Raw genomic sequence first — 24,896 nt, 5'->3', positions numbered from 1 at the left:
TTGCTTGCATTTCGTTTTTGATATATTAGTGCATGAATATGCAGGAATTTAAATGCTAAAAGTAAAATGTGGGATATGGGTAAGGGGACTTACTTGGTAGCCAGGAATAACAGAAATGTAATTCGAAAATTCTCGACTGAACATGGGTCCAGGGATGCGTGTCACAGGTTCACCCACCATAGATTAGGAGTTTGGAAATTTTTTTTGAATGAATGTGAGTCCAGAGACGCTTGTTGTTGTTAGGATTAGTGCCCTTAAATCCTATTGTATGATGCTATGTATGATATTATGTATGACATTGTGTATGATTTAATATTATGATTAATAAAGTTGTTTTATTATTATCTTAAATAATTGTAACATGAATATGGGACATTATCATATAGTCTATGAGATACATAGTATGATTTATGTGATTTAGTCACAGAAAATATAAGTCACAAGTTCTTTGTAAACTTAGATTTTATAGTTCGTAGTCAGTGATGAAATTGGGCATTTCATCTGCAAAGACTATAACGTATCAGCTAAGATGATTTGTCTTGATCATGGAAGTGGAGAATTTTAGTTGATATGTTCATATGTTTTAAGAGTTAAGACATATTGAACTGGACCGCTGTGAGATTTATTATTCTCCTAACGACTGTCAAATGAATAATAAATCTCACGACTTCTATTTGCATGAACTCTTAATCCTGAGAGAATAATGGACATGATCACGATGTGTAGGTTGCTTTGATATATCAGGAGTAAGATCTAAAGTAACGGTCAAAACCTTAGTATGTTGGGCAGCCACATTTAGTGTTGATGGAACATATATTCTCTAGATAGAATTCATAGTCTCTTGATGGAGATATAAAATATTCCCTTGAGATAAGTTTAATGGGTTCAGTTATTCAGAGAGTTAGGCCTAACCACTTTGGTAAGAAATTACTAAAGTATATATTTATGAAATTGGATTTCATAAATATATAATGAATAACTTTAAAGGATTAAACCGAGTACTCAAGGATAAGATGTAGTAATTTTCAAAGTGGCAGTCTACATTCATGACTTTGTGTTACTACGAATATTTTATGAAGGAGTTGCATGTATAATAAAGTCTTGGGATATAATTTATTAATAAGGCCTAGAGTGTAATTATATTTATATAGTGGTATTAAATATAATTAATGGTAACTTTGGACTTGTCAAAAGTTGATGGAAAAACCCAAGGCCCATTAAGCTAGTGTCTTATTAGTCCCTTTTGGTTCCACTCCAAGCCACACACTAAAGCCCAATTGGAAAGGCCCAATAGGCCACTCCAATTAGATAATTAGTTAGTTATAAAGGAAGAAACATACAAATTTTTTTATTATTCTAAGTGATATAAGAAATGGTGTGTATGTGAGAGTGAGACACACTTTCATTCTCTCTTTGGAAACTGATTGAGAGACCACACATCTTGAGCGTAAAGTGGAATTGGAGTGAAGATTAAAAGTGTTCCCAAGTACTTCTAATCTTTGTTTTGAATTTCTCCACACCAAGGTACGCTATCTTGTTCATAAATTATGAAATTTACATAGTGCACGTTATTAATCATGAATGAAATAGATCCTTATTTGTTGCTTCCGCCATGTGTTTTGTATAAGATACAACACCAGTTTTTCCAACAGTTGTTGGTTCACCCACTATAGGACACGAGCCTAGAGACACTTGCCGCTAGTTCAACTGCTATGAAATGTGAGCCCAAGGACGCTTTTTGTCAGTTCACTCACTGTAGGATACGAGTCTAAAGATGCTTACCGCTAGTTCACCCGCCATGAAATATGAGCCCAGAGATGCTAGTCGTTGGTTCACCCACTAAAGGATACGATTCTAGAGACGCTTGCCGCTAGTTCACCTACCATGAAATGTGAGTCTAAAGACACTTGCTGTTGGTTCACCCACTGTAGGATACAAGTCTAGAGACATTTGCCGCTAGTTCACCTGCCATGAAATGTGATCCCAAGGACACTTGTCGTTGGTTCACCCACTGTAGGATACAAGTTTAGAGACGCTTGCTGCTAGTTCACCCACCATGAAATGTGAGTCCAGAGATGCTTGCCGCTAGTTCACCCACTATAGGATACGAGTCTAGAGATGCTTTCCGCTAGTTCACCCGCCATGAAATGTGAGCCCGAGAACGCTTGTTGTCGGTTCACCCACTATAGGATACGAGTCTAAGGACGCTTGCCGCTAGTTCACCCACTATGAAATGTGTGCAATAATCTGCCTTTTGTGAGATCATATGCTTGACATAGACCTACATAACATGTTTAGGAAAAAGTGTTAGTTCAACTGTATTGCCATAAAACTCATGGGCTTACCACTTATGTTTGAATTTCTTGTTATTTTGTAGATTATGTTCAGGAGAGCTAGTTCTAGGGGAGATCGAGGGAAGGCCCCCACGTATGCCACGTCCCAAAGGGACAATTCTTCTGATGATGAGACCGCTTTAGTGGGCGAGCAGGTGGCTCAAGTTCTGTAAAGCCGTTTCGATCGTGAGAATGAGGATACTAGTCTTGCTGACGGCGTATCTATCAAGACGCAGTCTAGGAGAAGACGATTGGTTAAGATAGCTAGTGTCTAAATTGAGTCCCGTATAGTTGCCAGTAGGGCTACTTAACGGTGCAGGCTGGTTAGATGGAGGAGGCCCCTCGGAGGAGCGGTGTGAGATGACAACATCCTCACAAACATAGATGAGGTCTTTGTTGGGCCCGAGGTTTGGCACTTGGAGGCATAGTCTAAATCCGAGGTTTCCACCACACTAGGCCCGGGTCAACGCTTGTACTCGGACCCATTCTTGTATATTGGACAAAAAGGGAGGGAACCGTACAAAATAAACTACCCTAGTTTAGGGTTTTGTGGGGTTCTGAGCCTGTAGAACGGTTGTAGGTGGCCTCAGCTTCATAGACCATACCATAATACTGATGATAAGTGTGGACACTCCGAATGTGATAACTCTAGACACGCCTCGAGGTGCTATGCATTTGTTAAGAACATATGTCATTAAGAATTGGCTAATCCTTTGTCGAAACACACTTTACTTGTAATTGGGTAGATCTAAGATAAGTTTAAGACTCCAAGGAATAAGAGTTTAAGTCCAAGTATTAAAGCCATGCAAATCTGTCCAAGAATCAAGAGAAGAAGTGTTGTTCATTAAAGCTTGACAGATAGCTTGATAGATGTATCTATCAAGATTTATTTGAAGCTCGAGAGATAGCTCGACAGCTGTATCTATCGAGAATTACGAAATTCAGATTTCCAAATATGTTTTTCACTCATATCCAAGCTATGTGTTTAGGTTTTCTTTTCTCACAACCCTAGACATATATAAGAATTATTTTAAGGGTTGTCATCAGTTTTTTGCACTTATTGTTGCATGCATATTGTGACCGGAGATAATTTTCCCTAGTTCATCTTTCTCTTAAAGAAGCTACTGCATTTGTACGCCGTAGGGTTTTATAACCAAGAAGCTTTTTGATCTTCATCGTGTGGATAAAATGAAGAACTTTGCAGTCAACATGCTTCTCAAGTTGGTGTGTTAGTCACGTACTGGGATCTGCACATCGATTGGTTATTCATGTACTTTGAGCCATGCATTGAAAGGAGAGATTGTCACTACATTACAAGTCCAATTGTGTATTGGGGTAAGGGTTCAACTGTAGGTTGGTATAAGGTACTGGGATTCCTTTACTTGTACCCACTTGTTTTGATAATAGTGAATTCTCAAGAGTGGTGACCTTAAAGTCACTCGGTGGGGTTTTTTCTCAGAGGTTTTCCCTATTTGTAAATAAATCGCCATGTCAAATTTATTTTTCGCTACATTTAGTTATTTGGTGATTTGTTTATGCTACCAGGCATATTGCATGTTAATTGACTTAATTAATTAACTTGGCTAATTAATTGGTTAATTTACCCAAGGGGTCAATACATTCTTGGCTTATCAGCATTGGTTGCTTTCACTATTACCCAAGCGAGCTAGAAATCCAAGGACGGGATTCTTGAGATACCACTATGGGAAATGACTCCCCCAGTCCTTTAAATAAGCTAGAAAAGCTGTTGGATGGTTGAGATCGAGCTCTAGAATTTTTCTGTTGCAAACTCTAATTATCAAGGCTGAATTGACCCCTGAACTGGGTGAACCAAGCTTTGAAAATGAGGTTCAAGACATCTGAAGGTGCTGAACAAGGCACACAAATATAGACTGCACCAGTGTTGGATTTTTGTGGCCTCAGATGCGCGAGTGAGAGTTTCTGATAATCCGGGTCACTGTCGGGTTGATTACGCATTATGGTGAGCACTAAAACAAGGGAATCTTCACTCCAAAGTGATCAGAAACATGTTAAATAGGAGGGGGAGTGACAAAATAGGTCTGGGATTGTGCCTGAAGGGCTGAAAAGCCCCTGCACATTTCTTGAGGTCCGCCGCCTCAGGATGTGTGTATAAATGCTAGGTTCTGCCCAGCCCCAGCTCATTTGGTTTTGCAATTTTTTTTGGGTCTTCTTCTGCCCTTTCTTCACTCAAAGCACTTAAAAAACATCGTTCTTCATCATTTTTTGCACGGATCTTCATCAGATTGTCAGATTCTGTAGGACTTGCTCATGGATGCTCAAGAGATTGTTTGAAAGGTGCTCTGATCTCTACCTGAGAGATTTCATGCCAAGATCACCGCCATTGAGGAATCAAAGGACATTGACAAAATTCCTTTGATAGAGTTGGTTGGCAACTTGCAAACCTATGAATTGGGTTTGTCTAGGATCGAAAAATTGAGCAAAAGCAAGAGCATGGCATTGAAAGCTAAAAGCAGTGACACCGATGAGTCTTTTGATGATGAAGATTCTAAGATGAAATCCTACATTACTTGGCAATTCAAAAAGTTCATGAAGAATGCCAATGCAAAAGGATTTGACAAGGACTAAAAGCAATCCAGATCTTCACAGTTCAAGAGCCAAGATAAGGGGAAGAAGGATGCTAGAGATAGCGGTCAGTACACTATTCCCTCTAGACCAAAGTGCTTCGGATTTCAAGGTTTTTGGCATATGAAACAAGAATGTCCAACTTATCTCAAGACCATTGGGAAAAGCAAAACCCTTGTTGCTACCTTGAGTGATACCAAGCTTGAGGATGATTTAGATACTAATGACGAGAGAATCTTGAATGCCTTCACTGCCACTGTAAATCCTACTGAGGGGATTGTTGAAGAGATAGATGAAGAAGAGGACTTAGTGGAATCTAAGTTTGAAAAGATGGATGAGCAGGATGACATCCATACTGCTTATGCAAAATTATAAAAGATCTCTGAAAAGCATGAGAAATTGTATAGGTTGGCCACCAAGAAGCTGAGTGATATGGAACTTGACTGAGAAGAGCTCTCCACTAAGGTTGATGAAGCCAATCAGATCATTGGAGCATTACGGTTTGAAAACAATTTCCTGGCTGGGAGGACCAAGAAGCTTGAAGCGGAGCTATTTCAAGTCAGAGCTCAGTTGGAGAGGACTTCGAGTGCAAAGCTTAATGAGATGCTCAATGATCAGAAATCTACTCCTGATTGAACAGGTTTGGGGTATGACTTCTCTTCTTCTAATATTTCTTCTTCTAGTACTACTGTGTTTGTTTCACCTGCTAATAATGTTGATTCTGAGAACAATGATGTGAAAACTGTTTTAGCTAGTGAAAACATAGACAATGGCAAATCAATCTTAGGAGCACCCCCTAAGCTTGAAAAGAAAGAGACTAAAAACCCTAGGACTAAGAAGGGCAATAACCAAAAGTCTAAGCTGAAGAAGCAGCATCTCTGTCATCACTGTGGAGCTACTGGACATACTCAACCTAATTGCTATAAGCAATTAGCCACTCAACAAAGCAATAGTATGATCTCATCTGGAAACCAGAATTAGTTTCCATCCTCTCTTGCTCTTCTTGGAGATCTTCTTAAGGCCATCATGTTCCTTTCGAACTTGGATGGTTTCAATTTTCCCCTCCCCTCCAAAACAGGGGTTTGCTCAAAGGAAAGGTTCTTCCAAGGTGTGGAAGGAAAAAGGCTCAAAGTGATTTAGTCACTTTCTGTCTCTCCCTATTTATGATGTTGTATTACTTGTGTGATTTGCTTTCTTGTTTTTGATTCAGTCTAGTTTTATGTGTTGTATTGTTTAACATGTTTTTGTTTGTTTTCAGTTATGTTTTCCTTGTTTTTTTCATAAAAATTAAAAAAAAAAATTGAAAAGTTAGAAAAATACAAAAACAGTTTGTGTTTTATGTACATTGGTACTTGTATACCTTGGATGGCCATTGAAACAAAGTTTTCTAAACTTTGTATCTTTTGTAGCTTAGATGAGCATCTCTATGCACAATTAAGCAAGTGAGCTTTGTGGCTTGTGTTTGTGATGAGTAAGATTAAGTAATTACTTATACTTAACATTTATATCACTCTTTTTGATGGGAAGGACTAAAAAATCCTAAGAGAAAGGCATAAATAACTATCTCACCACTAAAGCTCGCCAATCATGAATAACATTTGCGTATTTCGGCATAGCAAAATTGTGATGTTTGGCTTAACATAATTGGGTATTTCTTTTCTCTCTCTTATATGCCCATACATGATATGCTCAAAAGAAAAATATGCAAAGAAAAATCAAAAGCAAAAAGAATCAAAATGCTTTAAATATGGTTGCAAGTGTGTTTCTAGGAGATGTGGGAGTTATAGGATGTACCTTGAAGGTGATAGTCCCCATCAAACAGTTATGATTGTGTATGAGTTAAATTGATTTTCTCATATCTCAAATCTTCATAACATATAGACACTTATGTAATCTTGCAATGTTTTCACACATAACATGCAAAATTCTTTGCTACATTTGATACATGTGCAGGTACAATGAGATTTAGCCATCACAAGGAATACATGTGTTAATGTATGCTCACTAAACTGTAATGACTTATTTTTGAAGTATAAAATTGGTTAGACTTGTTTAGTGTGTGTGTGTGTGTGTGTGTGTGTGTGTGTGTGTGTTTTGGATCTAAATGCTTTACATTTTTTGGTTGATAGATATTTTGAAAGCTTAAAAATGTTGTTTTGATCTTTGGTTGAGTAGCTTGCTTGATTGCATTCATTTTTGTGTTTTCTCTCCTCTTTAAAAATCTTTTTTTATCAAGCTCGACAGCTTCTCAACCTCTTGACAGCTAGCTATCTATCGAGACCCTTGGAATGTGTTTTCTCGACAAATCTTAACGCATCTTCGATCCATCGAAGCTTTCTAGAATTTGTCTCGCTAGCTTCTCGACAGATTCTTGATCCATCGAGAAAGTTTCTGTCTGGCCGATAGCTTCTCGATAGCTGTTCAATCCATCAAGGTTCTTTTGTCGTCGACAAATTCTCGATAGCACCTCAACAGATTTATTTGTCAAAAATTAGTGTTCGATAGATCTCGATAGATCCTCGATCCATTGAGCTGCGATTTCTTTAAATAGCTTCAGCGCGAATTCAGATTTCATTTCTCTCATTCTCTCTCAATAGAAACTGTCTTTTCACCTTCCCAAACACTCTTTTCTCTCTCTTTTCATAGTCTCCAATTGGATTTTGGCATAAATCCTATGTTTTCTCTCTGGTATGATCTTGTTTTCTCTCCATCATCATGCATTTCATACATTTAGACCTAGCTTTTGGGGTTTTGTGGAATTTTTCGGGTTTTTGAAAATTGATGAGTTATTTGTGAAATTTTTGGGATGGGTTTTGATTACATGATGTTATATGCTCATGCATTGCATTTCATTTGCATTCTTAACAATGTTGCATTTTGATGTGTGTTTTATTTATTGGAACCCTATGTGCTGGTAGGTTTGGATTATGCTGAGCCTATGATTTTTTTTTTTTGGTTTCACATCACATGATCATGCATTTTTTTTATGCATATGTACCTTTCCTTTCTTTCCTTTTGGTATATGTATTGATTGGTTCTTTTCTGTTTCTCTCTCTCTCTTTCTCAGATAGTCTACGCATGGCACCCAAGCGCGAATCTACTCTGTCCTAGAACCCTCTTCATTCCGGGGCCTCTTTTTTTGTTTCAACTCCACTTCATGTCAAGTTCCGTGATGGTAAAGCCCGTCAGGACTTTTTGGAGAACTTCTCCAAACGTGGATTTCCACGTTATCCTATCGGACTTCTCTGATACCACTCTACCCACTGTCATTAACAGTCGGGGTTGGGAGTCTCTGTGTGAGATCTCAGTGAGTTGTCCCTCCATGATCACACATGAATTTTACTCCAATATGCACGGATCCGATTGTTCCCTACCTCGTTTCACTACTCATGTTCAAGGTACTCGTATAGTAGTCACTTCGGATCTTATATCCAAGGTACTACATGTTCCTAGGGTGGAGTTTGCTGACTACCCTGAATGTCCATGTCTAAGGACTATGTCCAAAGACGAGCTTCTGTCTCTCTTTTGTGAGACACCTTCTTCATGGGGTGACCGTCAAAACACCTTATGCTCAGGCTTTGCAAAAGGTTTGAGGTCCCTGAATATGGTGATGACATTTGTTTTACATCCCTTGTCTCACTATAATTCTATTACTAAGCCTTGTGCTCGCTTTTTGTTATCCTTCCTTGAGGGGCTTACCATTGACTTTCCCTCTCATTTCATACTCTCCTTTATAGATGTCTATAAAGATACGAAGACTCGTGATAAGCTTATCTTCCCTTCTGCTATCACGAGGATCATTCGCCATGCTTCTATCTCCTATCTTGAGTCTGCTCATTTCACCATTATAGGTGCCATCAACGATGTGTCTGTTAGACAGCAATGCCCAACTTCGACTGAAGTGGCCACAGACCAAGACGGCGACTCCTCTAGCCTCTTCCTCTCCATCCACCTCCGTTCCTTCTTCTTTCACGGGTGACTCTTAAGACCATCATGGCACAACTTAAGCTCATAGATGCTCACCTTAACACTCTTAATGATGAGTCGTGTCAGGTGAACACCTGTGTTAGTCATATCGCACGACGACAGGCTATCATGGGTGGCTTCACCACTCCTCCATCTCCATCTCCACAGGCTTCAAAGGTTAAGGGTGATGATGGTGGCTCCGCAGATGATGATGCGGATAAGGATGGGATACTAGCTCTTTCGGTGATGAGGAGATGACTACTTCTTAGTGACTTGCCCTTTGTCATCGTGACAAAAAGGGGAAGTAGTTTTGGGTATGAAAGTAGTCACATACTTAGGGGGAGGGTTAGTATAAGACATTTTTGTTAGGGGGAGTGTTTTTGTTTATGAGGGATGTAGTAAGGACTTATGTATCTTTTCCTTTCCTTCTTTTTGGATACATTATCCTTTGTATACGGGTCTTATGACCACTTAGTGATAGCAAACATTGTATTTATCATTGATATATATATATATATATTTGATGATGTTATTATCACATTTCACCTATCTCTTCATGTGTTATTTCTTTTCTCTCATTATACACATGTTTCTTATTTTATGTATGTAATCTTTTATGTCTATTTCACAGTAAGATGCCGTGATGAGTTTTGTTTAAAGTGGTTTAGAAATACAGGTTGTCAAAATCTTTCATGCCATGAACTCTCGTCTTGCAAAGTTTTTCAAGAGTTTGTGTTAGGGTAGATTTTATTGTATTCAATAAGTAAGTATGAGTTGAGTGATTTACGACTTCTCTCATATTTCATTTGTTTGTTGTGGTTTTGGTCACGGATTGCCAAAGGGGGCGATTGTTAGGACATATGTGGAACATGTTAAGAACATATGTCATTTATAATTGGCTAATCCTTTGACAAAATGCACTTTACTTGTAATTGTGTAGATCTAGGATGAGTTTAATACTTCAAGGAACAAAAGTTCAAGTCCAAGTATTGAAGCCATGCAAATCCGTCCAAGAATCAAGTGAAGAAGCGTTGTTCATTAAAGCTTGACTGATAGCTTGATAGATGCATCTATTGAGATTTAATATTCGAAGCTCGAGAGATAGCTCGACAGCTGTATTTATCGAGAATTATGAAATTCAGATTTCCAGATTTGTTTTTCACACATATCCAAGCTATGTGTTTAGGTTTTATTTTCTCACAACCCTAGATATATATAAGGATTATTTTAAAGGCCATCATAAGGTTGTTGCACTTGTTGTTGCATGCATATTGTGACCAGAGACAATTTGCCCTAGTTCATCTTTCTCTTGAAGAAGCTGCTATGTTTATATGTCGTAGGGTTTTGTAACCAAGGAGCTTCTTGATCTTCATCTTGTGGATGAACTGAAGAACTTTGCAGCCAACATCCATCTCAAGTTGGTGTGTTAGTCAAGTACTGGGATCTGTGCATCGATTGGTTAGACACGTACTTAGAGCCGTGCATTGAAAGGAGAGATTATCACTACATTACAAGTCCAATTGTTTATTAGGGTAAGGATTCAACTAAAGGTTGGTATAAGGTACTGAGATTCCTTTACTTGTAACTGCTTGTTTTAATAATTGTGGATTCTCGGGAGTGGTGACCTTAAATTCATCCAGTGGGGTTTTGCCTCGGAGGTTTTCCCCATTCTTAAATAAATCATTGTGTCAAATTTATTTTTCACTGTATTTAGTTATTTGGTGATTTGTTTGTGCTGCCATGTGTATTGCATGTTAATTAACTTAATTAATTAACTTGGCTAATTAGTTGATTAATTTACCCAAGGGGTCAATACATTCTTGGACTATTAGCAGGCTAGAAATCCAAGGACGGGATTCTTGTGGTACCACTACGGGAAATGACTCCCTCTGTCTTCAAATAAGCTAGAAAAGCTGCCGGATGGTTGAGATCAGGCTCTAGCATTTTTCTATTGCAAACTCTGATTATTAAGGGCTAAACCGACCCCTAAATTAGGTAAACCAGGGTTTGAGAATGAGGTTCAAGACATCCAAAGGTGCTTAACAAGGCGCAAAAATATAAACTACCCCAGTGTAGGATTTGTGCGGCCTCATATGCGCGAGTGAGAGTTTTTGATAATCCGAGTCATTGTCGGGTCAATTATGCATTACAGTGAGAACTAAAACGAGGGAATCTTCACTCCAAAGTGATTAGAAACATGTCAAATAGGAGGGGAGTGCCGGAATAGGTCTGGGTTTGTGCTAGGGGGGCTGAAAAGCCACTATACATTTCCCGAGGTTTGTCGCCTCAAGATTTGTGTATAAAAGCTAGGTTCTGCCCAACCCCAGCTCATTTGGTTCCACAATTTTTTCTGGGTCTTCTCTTGCCCTTTCTTCACTCAAAGCACTTAGAAAACACCGTTCTTCATCGCTTTTTGCGTGGATCTTCATCAGATTGTCAGATTCTATGGGACTTGCTCATCGATATTCTTTGTGTTCATTCCTATGACACCTTTTTTGAGCTTAAGAGAGAGGAATACCATGAGAAGAAGCTCAAGAGATGGTGGGGCACTTTTTCTTGTGGTGACTAAGCACTCCTCCGGAAGCTTCTTGGAGGTGCCACCACTTTGCTTCACACTACACTTGATTGGCACTTGCTAGAGGTCATCACTTCTTGTTAGGATTTGCTTTAAGGTGCATCACCATTGGTGACGTGGATTTGGTCCCCACTTTGAAGTAGTATGATTGCTTCCTCTCTCTTTCTACTTCTCTGAGCACTGTCTTTGTTCCACTAGTGTGGACACGCTCCTGCAAACGGCTTATTGATCTGATGGGCTTCAAGAGGCTTGTTGTGGAGGTGCTGACCTGGCATGGCAGCAGGCGGGTAGGAAAGGGCATGTCCTTTGAGTTCCTACATGATCGGTCCATTTATCAGAGTGCTCAGTTGGCTACTGCGACCATTTTCTAGATTTGGAGGAGCGATAGTCATCCTATCGGCATCAGAGTGCTCGGTTGCTGTTATTCCTCTAGTGAGTGTTTTGCCTCATGGTTATTCTTTCATTCCCACTTTAATTTTTGAGACCATTAGGTTTTGCCCTTGTGTCGGGAGGCTGGTAGGTATAGGCTAGGTTATTGCATTCACATGTTACAGTTGTGGTTCTATAGTCACTTAAGTGTCATCGCTAGGGATCAGCCAATGGGCTTTTGTGGATAGGAATAAGATCTGGGCTACTATAGCTCTCGATCTTCCCTTCTCCGGTGATACTGATGATTGGTTGAGATATTTGTGCAGCCTGAGTCCCACTGACTAGACCTGAAGGTCAAGTGGGGTATTACTAAATTGTAGGGATAAACCCACTATGTTGGTTTGCTTGGTATTCCCTTGGTGGGCATCTGAGGATGCACGGGGTATTTCTCGGGCATGGTCATGAGACAGTTTGGGTGTATCCACCATATCCCCCGACTCAGTGATCTTTCTGATGTCACCTGTGAGTACGATTGGTAGACGTCGACATGGCAATTGTAGGGCGTGCCTCTAAGTTTTGGGAGGCACGCAGATTGAGTATAGACTTCCTCCTTTGTTCTAAGGATGACCAAGAGTGGTTCTCCACTGAGGTTAGGGTATGGCGAGATACAAGGGATCCTGTCTTTGTGCTTAATTTGTCATTGCTGGTTTCGACCAATATGCCTCTTCCAACTAATATCCTAAGAGATTATACACTAGAGTTTGAGATTAGAGTTAAGAAGGCCCTTGCAGACCTAAGGGAGTGCTTGAGAGAGGCTGTTAGGGACAGAGATTGCTGTAGAGAGCTAGCTGATACACTCATGGAGGACATCGAGGAGATGCGTCGCATACAGTAGATGGAGCTTGCTACTTAGGTCAGAGCTTATTTAGAGGTGGCACAAAGGCAGAGTGTGTCCAGTTAAGATCTCGAGCCGCGAGTTTGGAGGACAAGCTTAAGGCTCTTACTTAGAGATTTGCTGCTTTAGATCACACTTGGGATGAGGAGAGAGCCGCATTAGATGCTGGAAGGGTCGCGGCTAGCAGCCGAGCTGGTGATTTAGCACTGGAGCTATTGCAGACGAGATCCTATATTCACTCTGCTTTGAGCATGGAGTACGAGCGTAAGGGCGATGAGCCTAGCGAGCCGCAGTGGGCTTTTCGCCACCTTTAGACTGAGATGGTCGAAAGAGAAAAGGCCCTGAGAATTGCTACTGTAGAGGTGGGCACCTTGCAGGCTTTGCTAGAGACTAAGAGGTAGAGCTCTACTTTTGATCCCACAATGGAGAGGAAGCTTGTCCGTCTTCGGCACTCGCATGACAGACTTAGAGAGGTAGTTAGAGACTTGGGCTTCGATGCAGCCAGATTGCTTCGCACTCATGCTCAGGATGACCCAATTCTCCACATTGGCTTTGGGAGGCTGTGCTAGGCTGTGTCTAAATGTTTGGGCCATGTTTGACTCATTGGCATTCTTTTCTATTTACTTTATTTCTACACATGAGCTAGGTTGTTAGTATTCCACCATGTTTGGAAAGGTCCTTTGTAAATTGCTAGGCAATTGCATAAGGCCTTCCACTTTGTTTTGAGTTCTTAAAGCATAGTCTAGTCTGTTAGGCATGCTTAGAAACTGAGAGATGGTGTAGAGAGATGTTTATGACGACTATCGAAAAATATATATATGAGCTGAGATTTTTTTTTTTTTTTTGATACCAAAATGTATGAAAGAAATAGAATGCCACAATATAGGCATGTTAATGAATATGAAGGAAAATGCTTTGAAAACACAAGGCTATACAAATAAGTGATAAATGTAAAATCTATGCATATCAATATCTTATTTTTCCAAGGATAAATCTCTCATTGACATAAGTCAGAGCATCTTAAGCAAACCACTGGGTCATGGCAGTGTTGTAGACAGAGAACGATCTTGGAGGTGTCTTCATATCTTGACTTGGATGTCAAATCCCTTTAATCTTCTGATCTTGAGTAGAAATTCAAGCAAGCACAACTGATTGATTTTTTTTTCGAGATGTGACCGAACCAAGGTTGTTGCCTATGTACCTCCACCCAGAAGGATCAGGTCATCACATAGTTCAATTGATTTTTTTGATTGCGTTAATTTTTTCCTAGACTGCCCTTTTGGGTTTTCAACCTAGCAGGCTCTCTCACACTCTTTCTTTTACTCTCCTTTTGCGTAGACCGCCCTTTTGGGTTTTCAATCTACCTTTTTTACATATTTTCTCACACTTTCTTTCTTTTGGCTCTCCTTTTGCGTAGACTTCCTTTTCAGGTTTTCAATCTACCTTTTTACATGTTTTTTTTTTGGTTTTCTTTCTTACATTCTTTTTTGACATAAAAATAAAAAGTGCACTGTGAGGCCCCTTTATGCGAAGTATCGTATGACAGCGTCAGAATTGGTGGGCATATTGAAGTCATGCCCATCCATGTCGGCTAGAATTAAGGCTTCTCTGGAAAAGGCCTTCTTTACCACATATGGGCCCTCATAGGTTGGGGCAAACTTTCCTCTGTGATCAGGCATGGCGTTAGTACAACTATCCATGGCACATTATGGTCATGCGCTTCTCGTCTATCATGTTCAGTTGTTCATATCGGGAACGGGCCTATTCAGCTTCTAATAGCTCTGTCTGAGAAAAAATCCTAAGAGACAGGATCTCTACCTCTGCGGGAAGAACGAACACCATGCCATATACCAATGAATACTGGGTCGCACCCGTGGAAGTACGAACAGAAGTGCGATATGCGTACAGAGCAAAGGGCAAGTACTCATGCCAATTCTTGTTAGCGGCTTCCACTACACCATTCATCTGAGGGCAATAGAGAACCGAATTCCTATGCTCGATCTTGAATTGTTGGCAGTGTTGTTGAATCATTTTCCCATTTAGGTTTGTCCCATTATCGGTAATAAGCTCTCCTGGCACGCTGTAGTGGCAGATAATGTTGTGTTTCAGGAACTGGGTTACCACGACTTGTGTGACGCTTTTGTGCGAAGCAGCTTCCACCCACTTTGTGAAATAATCAATGGCCACTAAGATGTACTCGTTACCATTTGAGGCCTTTGAAATAACAGGTCTGATGACATCCATACCCTAGGCTGAGAATGGCCCTGGTGCTGCTAAAGGCTGCAATGGCTGAGGAGGAACTTTCTTCCTTTCTTGATAGGTGGTGTGCTGTCACAAGCAACCAAAAATAAAACCTATACTCCTAAAAATATATGTAGTAGTGCGAGTAAGTATCGTTCCCATGGAGAGTATCTAGCCTAGTTTTATGCTACGTAAACAAGGAGAAAAGGGGTTTTGAGTATAATGAAAACAATTTTGAGAAAAACAACTAAGGAACAATTCAAATTTAAGTATTGAATTCAATCAAAAGAAAAAACCTTGGAACTATCATCGATTAAACCAAATATTGAATTCAGGTATTGAATTAAACCAAATTCAAGATTAAACCAAATATTGAATTAAACCAAAGGAACAATTCAAATTCAAGTATTGAATTCAATCAACATCCATCACCGGAATTTTACAACTGATCATCGATGCAAGTATATATCAATTCACACTTTGAATATTCACCTTTGGAACTATTTTCATATCTCTCCTTAGTCACAGTTAATTAGAAAACAAGCGATCTAATAAACCCTAACTACTAAATAACCCAAGACGAGCGCTAAAGGTTTAATCTAGTAGCAGCCTTAAGAATTAGAGAGATTGATTAAACCAAACAACACAAGCACAAGCAGTTGTATTTAATTTAGCCGAGTGTTCTTCCTAAGATCTAATAATTTTTGACGCAGTAAATCATTAAATCTTGGTTGATTCACAAATTAGAGAGATCAAACAATTACAGATTTGATATCTAACCTAGCAGTAGATTGCAACGAATAATAAACTAGCAGGCCTCCTAGTAATTAAACGAGACAATCATGAAAATAGGTACAGAAGAACATCCGATACTCAAAGCATAAAATTGAACAGTAAAAACAAATTAGATCTCATAGTTTTTTTTGATTTCGAGACTTCTGTTTCCTTCGACGAAGAGTAGAAGTTTAGCCAAGCTGGGCCATGATGAAAACTCAAAGGAGAAAATTAAAGAAGAGGGGAGAGAGAGGCGTGTGTGTCTAATCTAATTTTTCCTCTCCCTTTTACACGCTAATTCCCCTTTTCCCAAGCCTATAAATCCCCTAAAAATATTCTAAATAATAATATCCAAAATCTGACTAATTAAGGAAAAACATTAAAAATAAAACAAAGTCCAAATATAACTAGGAAAGCGGTGTTTTTCGGCTGGAAATTTCGTGCACCAGATCTGGAAGCTTCCGAAAATAAACCCTATTAGATCCGCGTATTAGAATTTCAAGCAAAGGAATGTTCCAGAACGTCAGTAGTGCAGGTGCAGCAACTTCAAGCCCGATTTCAACCTTGATGCAGCCCGTATCTCTCAAAACTCAAAAAATGAAAGTTGTAGAGATTTATCTTAATAATCTTAATCAAAGCTCAGATGAGAGAATTATTCCCAGATTACAAAGCGATGTTGAAACTGTCCAAAATCACCTAATTAGCTACATTTTGTACTTAATGCCTCCATTTGCATCCTAAATCAAAATAGAAGAATAATGAGTAAATTTAGGCACCAAATAACTATAAAAGACTAAACATTAAAGGAGAAAAATAAGACAATTTGCATTCTCATCAAATTCCCCCACACTTAAATTTTGCTCATCCTCAAGCAAAACTCAAATTCACTTTCCCAAAAACACCAAGGTTGCAATGCCATCAACAAAGAACAACCAAGCTCTTCGCACTCATAACATATCATGAACAAACATTCTTAAACAACTTACAATTACTTCGTAAGCATTTTCACTCGAAGATGGAGTAAACTAAATATGTAGACCCTCACGGAAATAAACACTCAACTCTCATGTATTTGAAGGGTGCTCAAATTCATTCCAATGGAAATGATCTACCATAGGCTTGCATATCTTCTCATTCTCCACCACAGGGATCACATGTATAACACAAATCATAAGGACTTTTCAAGGGTTGTAATGGGGTTTAAGATCAAGGTGGGAAATATTTGGGAATGTAGCTCAAAAGCCATCGAAACTAGTGGAGCAAAAATGAATCAACTTAAGCTCGAATATATAAGACATGTAAAACCAATCACTCCATTTAGCAGCTTCCACCTTTGTATATATCACATATAAACAAACCCCTTTCTTGGAATTTTAGGAGGAATTATGAACATGGACAGTTTGTACTATTAAAAGCAATTTCCTTTGTCACTTTTTTTTTTCCAGAATTACATCAACAATGGAACTCACAAATTGAGAATGAAGACATGTTCCATTTCACAAGTCATAGCCATAATACAAATCCAAACACCCCCACACTTATTTCTTGCGTACCCATACTGATCATAATGATGAACAATGCTCCACTAGCTCTACTGCTTAGGTAAAGACATTGTTTTTCAGGTTTAAAAGTTGGCAACAGTGGCACGTCCTCACATGTTTAATGCAATCACTTTCCATGGTGAGCCAATAGTAAGCGGCTCTCATAATCTTGCGGGCCAACAATGGTCCACTAGCATGAGCTCCGAGTAAGCCTTCATGCATCTCTTCCATCAGGTGATTAGCCTCTGAGGCAAATACACACCGGAGCAAGGTAGAATCGTGGTTCCTTTTGTACAAGACTTCTCCATTAAGGAATACTTGGCAGGCCATGCATCGGACGAACTTCTTTTCATTGTCTATTGCACCAGGCAAGAATTCACTATTCTTGATGTAAGCCTTGATATCATGGTACCATGGCTTTCTGTCAGCTTTGATTTCAACGTTCATGCATTCTTCGATATTCATGCAATAGGATGGGACCCATATCATCTCCTTCTAATAACTTGACCATGCTAGCCATGGCATCTACAAATTGGTTATGTGCTCAAGGGAAATAGGCAAATGTGATGTTTCAGAACTTCAAGATCAAGCGGCTAATGCATTTCTGATACGGAATCAACTAGGTGTCTCGAGCTTGCCATTTTCCTTTGATTTGGGAGATGATCAATAGGGAATTTCCAAAGGTGCTCAAGTTATAGGTTCCAAATTCTAGGGCCACTTGTAGGCCTACTATGCACACTTCGTACTCTGTGACGTTGTTGGTGCAACTGAAATTCAGCTTGACTAACACAGGGATTTGCTGGCCCTTGGGGGAAATTAAAACTGCTTCCACCCCATTTTCGATAGAGTTGGCGGCTCCATCAAAATAAAGCTTCCAATGCCACAATTCCACACTGTCTGGTTTTGGCTCTAGTGCCATGAAATCCTTGTTAGGGAAGGGGGATTCTGAAAGTTCTGGATCATTTAGAGGTTGAACCGCTAGGTAATCGGCTATGGCCTAGCCCTTGATGGCCCCTTTTTGTTACAAACACAATGTCAAACTTGGAGAGCAACATTTGCCAACGAGAGATCTTTTTGTGTAAGAGCTGGTTTTTCAAAGATGTACTTAATGGGATCCATGCAGGAGATGAGCCGCATGGTGATGCCCATGCTAGGACGCAACATGTGTTTTCAATGGCGATGTAGTTGATCTCAATACTGGGGAACTACTTGCTTAAGTAGTAAATCACCCTTTCTTTCTGGTCAGATTCGGCCAATTGGCTAACATGCAACCCATAGGGGTGTCTTGTACTACTAAGTAGAGGATCAACAGATATCCCGGGATTGGGGGAACCAAAACAGGAGGGTTCGATAGATACTGCTTGATCTTGTCAAAGGCCGCTTAGCACTCATCTATCCATTCTATCTTTGTGTCTTTCTTCAAGAGTTTGAACAACGGATCACATGTGGTGGTCAATTGCACTATGAAACAAGCTATGTAATTGACTTTACCTAAGAAGTTGTGAATTTGTTTCTCAATTTGTGGTGTCAGCATATCTCGAATGGGTTAGACTTTTGTCGGGTCCACTTCAATTCCCCTTTGGATAACTATGAAGCAGAGTAATTTCCCTGAACTAGCTCTGAAGATGAACTTGTTAGGGTTTAGTCTCAACCTGTACTTGACAAAGCGTTCGAATAGCTTTCTCAAATCCACCAAATGATCCCAAGCAGTGTGGGATTTGGCAATCATGTCATCTACGTAGGCTTCAATCTCTTTATGCATCATATCATGGAACAAGGTCACCATGGCTAACTAATAAGTAGCACCAACTTTCTTTAGGTCGAATGGCATGACATCATATGCATAGGTTCCCCAATGAGTGGTGAATGTTGTCTTGGCTTTGTCTTCCTCGGTCATCTTGATCTTGTTGTAGCCTGAAAATCCATCCCTGAAGGAGAAGAACCTATTGGTAACGGTATTATCAACCAGGGTATCAATATGTGGCAACAGAAAGCTATCTTTGGGGCTAGCCTAGTTCAAATCCCTGTAATCAACACACAAGCACTTTCCCATCTTTCTTAGGCACAGGAACAATGTTGGCAACCCAATCTGGGTAGGCTATCGTGGTAATAAAACCATCTTTCAACTACTTTTCTACTTCTTCTTTGTTCTTTAAAATGATCTCAGATTTCATCCTTTGAAGGGCATGCCATACGGGAGGGCATTTAGGTTTAACTAGAATTTTGTGCACGACAATCTCAATATCTAACCCTAGCATATTTTGGTAGGACCAAGCAAAGATCTCTCTGAATTCCTTTAGTAGCGCTTGAGCTTGGGCTTCATGTCTTTAGGAAAGTTTACCCCAATCTTGACGGGTTTTTCATTCTCGCCTTCATCGGCAAGGTTAACCACTTCTGCCTCTTCTATGTTAGGCTTGGACCTTTCGCTCTCTCTATTTAGAGCTTCCCGAATATCATGAGGCAAACTTAGAATTCCTCTAATCCTTCAATGTCATGTTCCAACTTTATTGTCTCATTAATGTCATTAACGTCCTCGTTATGGCAAGAGGACAATGTACCTGCCTGGGAATTAGAATAGATCAAATAGAACTAAACATATACAAGGAAATGTAAGACAATTTGCACGCACATATTCATAGGAAAGTAGGTAAAGAGATAAATGCAAGGATTTCCTAAATAATACTCTGGATAACTTCATTAGTAAATTATAGATAAGGGGAGATAAGAAAGTTCATGCCTAATAATGATAAAAAGGAAACTTTTTTTTTTTTGAAAAATGAACTGGAAAATGCAAACAGGGAATGCAGGGAATAGGAAATAAACATGCAAAACAAACTAGATATGCTATTCCAACTCTTTCAGGCAATTGGAGGACCTAACCACCTAATAATGGAATACTTCTTAGTGGCCATTAAAGTAGCAGAGGACCATGCTGACTCGAGTTCTAAAGCTCTAGAAATCATGGACACTAGCTCGAAGCTATGAAAAGTTGCCTCCAGAAAGGCACTAGCACCTATGTAGGGGACAAAAGTCTTCTTAAAGAAAGTCAAGGGTTCTTCAGCCATAATAGTGACCATCAAATCCTCGAATGGGAACTTGAGTTTTTGATGAAGATTAGAAGCAACGTTGCCTACGGTGTGTGATGGAAACATGCATGTACGCAGCAGAAAAATAACAGATCTACTTCATTCATAAAAGTTAACATGTATTATATAAGTTTCAGAATTTGAGAACAAGAAAGTGTACCTTGGAACGCTGAATTTCGAAACCAAAGATCAGAAGCACTTGGGAACACTTTCAATCTTCACTCTAATTCCACTAACGCCCAAGATGTGTGGTCTCTCAATCAGTTCACAAAGGGAGAATGTCTAAGTGTCTAACACTCATATACACCATTTCACAATAATGTTCTTACAATTCTCTATAGAAAATTATGTATATTTCTCCCTTCGTGTTTAATAGATTATCTAATTGGGCTGGCCTTTTGGGCCTTTCCAATTGGGCTTAAGTGAATGGCATGAAGTAGGACCAAAAGGGACCGATAAGACACTAGCTCCAATGGGTCTTGGCCTTTTCTGTCAACTCTTGACAAGTCCAAAGTTACCATTAATTATATTTAATATCACTATATAAATATAATTGCACTCTAGGCCTTATTTATAAATTATATCCCAAGTCTTTATTGCGCATGCAACCCCTTTATAAAATATTTGTAGTAATACAAAGTCATGAATGTAGACTACCCCTTTGTAAATTACTACATCTTATCCTTGAGTACCCGGTTTGATCCTTTAAGTTATTCATCATATATTTATGAAATCCAATTTCATAAATATATACTTTAGTAACTTCTTACCAAAGTGGTTAGGCCTAACTCTCTGAATAACAAACCCATTAAACTTATCTCAAGGGAATATTTTGTATCTTTGTCAAGAGATTATGAATTCCATCTTGAGAATATATGTTCCATCAACATTAAATGCGGTTGTCCAATATACTAAGGTTTTAACCGTAACTCTAAATCTCACTCTTGATATATCAAAGCAACCGACACTTCATGATTAGGTCCATTATCCTCTCAAGATTAAGAGTTCATGTAAATATAATTCGTGAGTTTGTTATTCATTTGACAGTCGTTAGGAGAATAATAAATCTCATAGCGGTCCAGTTCAATATGTCTTAACTCTTAAAACATATCAACATACCAGCTAGAAATCTCCATTTCCACGATCAAGACAGATCATCTTAGTTGATATGTTATAGTTTTCGCAAGTGAAATGCCTAATTTCATCACCGATTACGAACTAAAATTCCGAGTTTACAAAGAACTTGTGATTATATCTTCTGTGACTAAATCACATAAATCACATACTATGCATCTCATGGACTATATGATAATGTCCCAATATTCATGTTACCATTATTTTTAGATAATAATAAAACAACTTTATTAAACATAACATTAAGTCATACATAATAACATACATAGCATCATACAATAGGATTTAAGGGCACACATCCTAACAGCGTGTAGCCAAGGCCTTCCTAGAAGCATGTTATAAGGGGAATCCACCTTGATGACTTAGATATTAACCGTGAAAAACATAGGGCCAACTCCAATGGCTAACTTAATCTCGCCCTGCACCTCCTAAGGAGTGCCATCAAAATCTCTAATGATCATGGTGGTAGGGTGGATGAGAGAGGTATCCACATTCAAGTGCTCCAAAGTGGACATTGGGCAAACATTCAGGGCCGACCCATTGTCAATTAGTACCCATGCACTACCATCACTGTTGAGACCATGCCTTCAAAGGCGAATTCTGTAGCATTTATGGGAACACATGTTTCCTTTAAGACTTTTAAGAGAGCATTGTGGTGGACCTTAGAGGATAGCAATAATGCCAAGATGGAGATCTGAGCTAGTGACTTGTTTAGTTGCTAAATCACACTGTACTTTGAGTTTCTGATAACTTTCAAAAACTCCTCGGCTTCTTCAGTTGTGACCTTGTTCCTCATAGGCTCGGCAGTACCCTTACCAATCTCTTTCCTTCTCTTTTCTAGCTCTTCGGGAGTATAGCAACGACCACTCCTAGTGAGCCCAGATAGACCTGAAGAGATATTGGAGCAGACTTCCTCTTTTCTTGTTCAAGTGGAGATTAAGGACACATCATATTTCCAAGGGATTCGATGAATATCTTCATATGGGAATGGCTTCGGCATATGGACGATGACACCCTCTTGAGTCTGTAGCTTAGGCACTATAGAGAACGTCTTTGGATTTATGACCACCGGACTTGGTAGAATAGCTGTGAGGGCCCTTGATTTGGATACCTCAGAGATTCCTGAAGCAAGTTTTGGCAAAATGAGAGAATCGAAACCTTGAATAGCGGGAACGATGGCGGTTCCCTCCTGAACTGAGGGTGAAGCTGGCCCTGTGACTGTAAGTAATGTGAGAACTAGAGGAGTGAATCCTCCCACGGCAGGTGGGGTTTGCCCTTTCCCTGAATCGCATGACCTTGAATCTGCAGGTGATTCTACGATCTCTTCAATGACTACTGAAAAGGAAAGTGCCAGATTAACCTGGCCAAGGTTTTTCAATAAATACTCATCCTAATCCTTCCTTAACCCAACTAATATAGCATTGCAGCTGGCTTCTGACTGGACAGTTGGAGGACACATGCTAGTGGCCATACAATCACCTCTTCACACCATTTCCCTTTCAATCCAAATGATACCACGCTCGACTAAACTTTGCACTTGTGCTCAGAGCACTTGGCAATCAAACAGGGCGCGGCTGTCTTCACTATCATAGAATGAGTAGATTCCCCTATCAAATCCTGGGGTTCCCATACCTTTAAGATCAAGGTGGCTCTCTTGGACCAAGGCTTGTACCATAGCCTTCCATGGGAAAGATGGTAAGGAGAAATCTAGGGCCCTTTCTTCCACTGTGATGATGGCGTTCACATTCCCTTTCTGATGGGGAGGCAAAGGATTGGTGATGATGTTCAGATCGGTTGCATTATTGAATTGTATCAACTTGATTTCTATGAGATCTTGGACATGGTCCCTCAAATAGAGACATTCCTTAAGGGTATGCCCCTCGGCCTCGAAATGGTGTTTGCACTTCTTGGATGGGTCAAAATTAGGCGATGGTAGGCCTTCCCTTGGTTTCAAAAACATTAGCGTTATCAGCTTCCTTTCCAATAGTAAGCATAGAGATTTGCCATAGGCATGGGTAATAGAGTGCAATTTCGGTTTTCCCTCCTAAAGGGATGAGGTGGATCTGGCCTTCCTCTCTGATTAAAGGCTTTGTTAGGTGCTTGAGTAGACTAAATCTGTTGCTAATAAGGTCTAAGAGTTGGGGTAGCATAGGCGGGAGCAACACCCTTAGGCCTTTCTGATGCACTATTGACCATATGAACATCAGCTTCTTTAGTCTTGCGACTGGTCATTCTCTTGACTTGTTGTTCGCTTCTTTAGTCTTACGACAGTGGGTAAGTCAGTATCAGAGAAGTCCAATAGAATGACTTGGCGTTCTGAATGAATGCCTTATCTAGAATAGTTCTCGAACAAGTCCTTGCGGGCTTTATCATCACAGAACCGTATATGGGAGGGGGTAGAATCAAAAGAAGAAGCTCTGGAACGAAGAGGGTTCCGAGACGAAGTAGATTTTTGTTTAGGTGCCATAGGGAAACTAACCGAAAAAGAGAGAGAGAGAAAGAGAGAGATGCAGAAAAGCACCAACACAGTCAATATATAAGAATATAAAGAATTGAAGGTACATATGCAGAAAATGCATGGGCATGTGATATATAATAGTAAAAACATCATGGGCTCTGCCCAATCTGAACCTACCAGCACACAATCATTGCAACAAAGTAAAAAACACATCCAAAATACATGAAACATTGTTATAATGCAAATGTGATGCAATGCATGATGATTTAAAGACATTTAAGGAAGACCCATCGCAAAAATTTCACAAAAACCTCATCAATTTTGAAAAAACCCCAAAATTTTTCAAAACTCCCAAAAAGTTAGGTCAAATGCATGAAGAATGAAGGATTTAGGACCATTACCAGTGAAGAAACACTTGATCTAGGCTAAAAAACCTTTGAGGATGAAGTTTAGAGTGAGAGAGAGGTGTTTTTGAAGGTGAGAAGTTAGAAAGGATAGAGAGAGATCAAGGAGAAGTGAGCTGAAATTGCGTGGACCCTTTATGTAGAATCTCATAATTCTCGACAGATCGAGAGGTGTCGAGGATTAAAAAGGCTTGAAGAAGCTATCGAGCTAGCTATCGGGGATTTGTCTAGGGGTTTCTACAGCAAAGAGGCTCAATGGATTGAGAAGCTATCGAGGAGACAGAAACTTTCTAGATGGATCGAGGAGCTATCAAGAAGCTATCGAGATTGTGATAAGAGGAAGTTGAAGAGCTCGATAGATAGCCTAGCTGTCGAGAGGTGTTGAGGAGCTGTTGAGATTGCTTAAAAATAGTTTTTCAAAGAAGGGAAAAAAACACAGACATGAATGCAATTAAACATGCTACTCAAACAAGGATCCAACAAACATTTTAATCTCTCAAAATCATCTCTCAATCA

The sequence above is a fragment of the Castanea sativa genome, chromosome 12 (genome assembly GCF_040712315.1).
Source record: "Castanea sativa cultivar Marrone di Chiusa Pesio chromosome 12, ASM4071231v1".
NCBI lineage: Eukaryota > Viridiplantae > Streptophyta > Magnoliopsida > Fagales > Fagaceae > Castanea > Castanea sativa.
Note: the sequence above shows the minus strand (reverse complement) of the source record.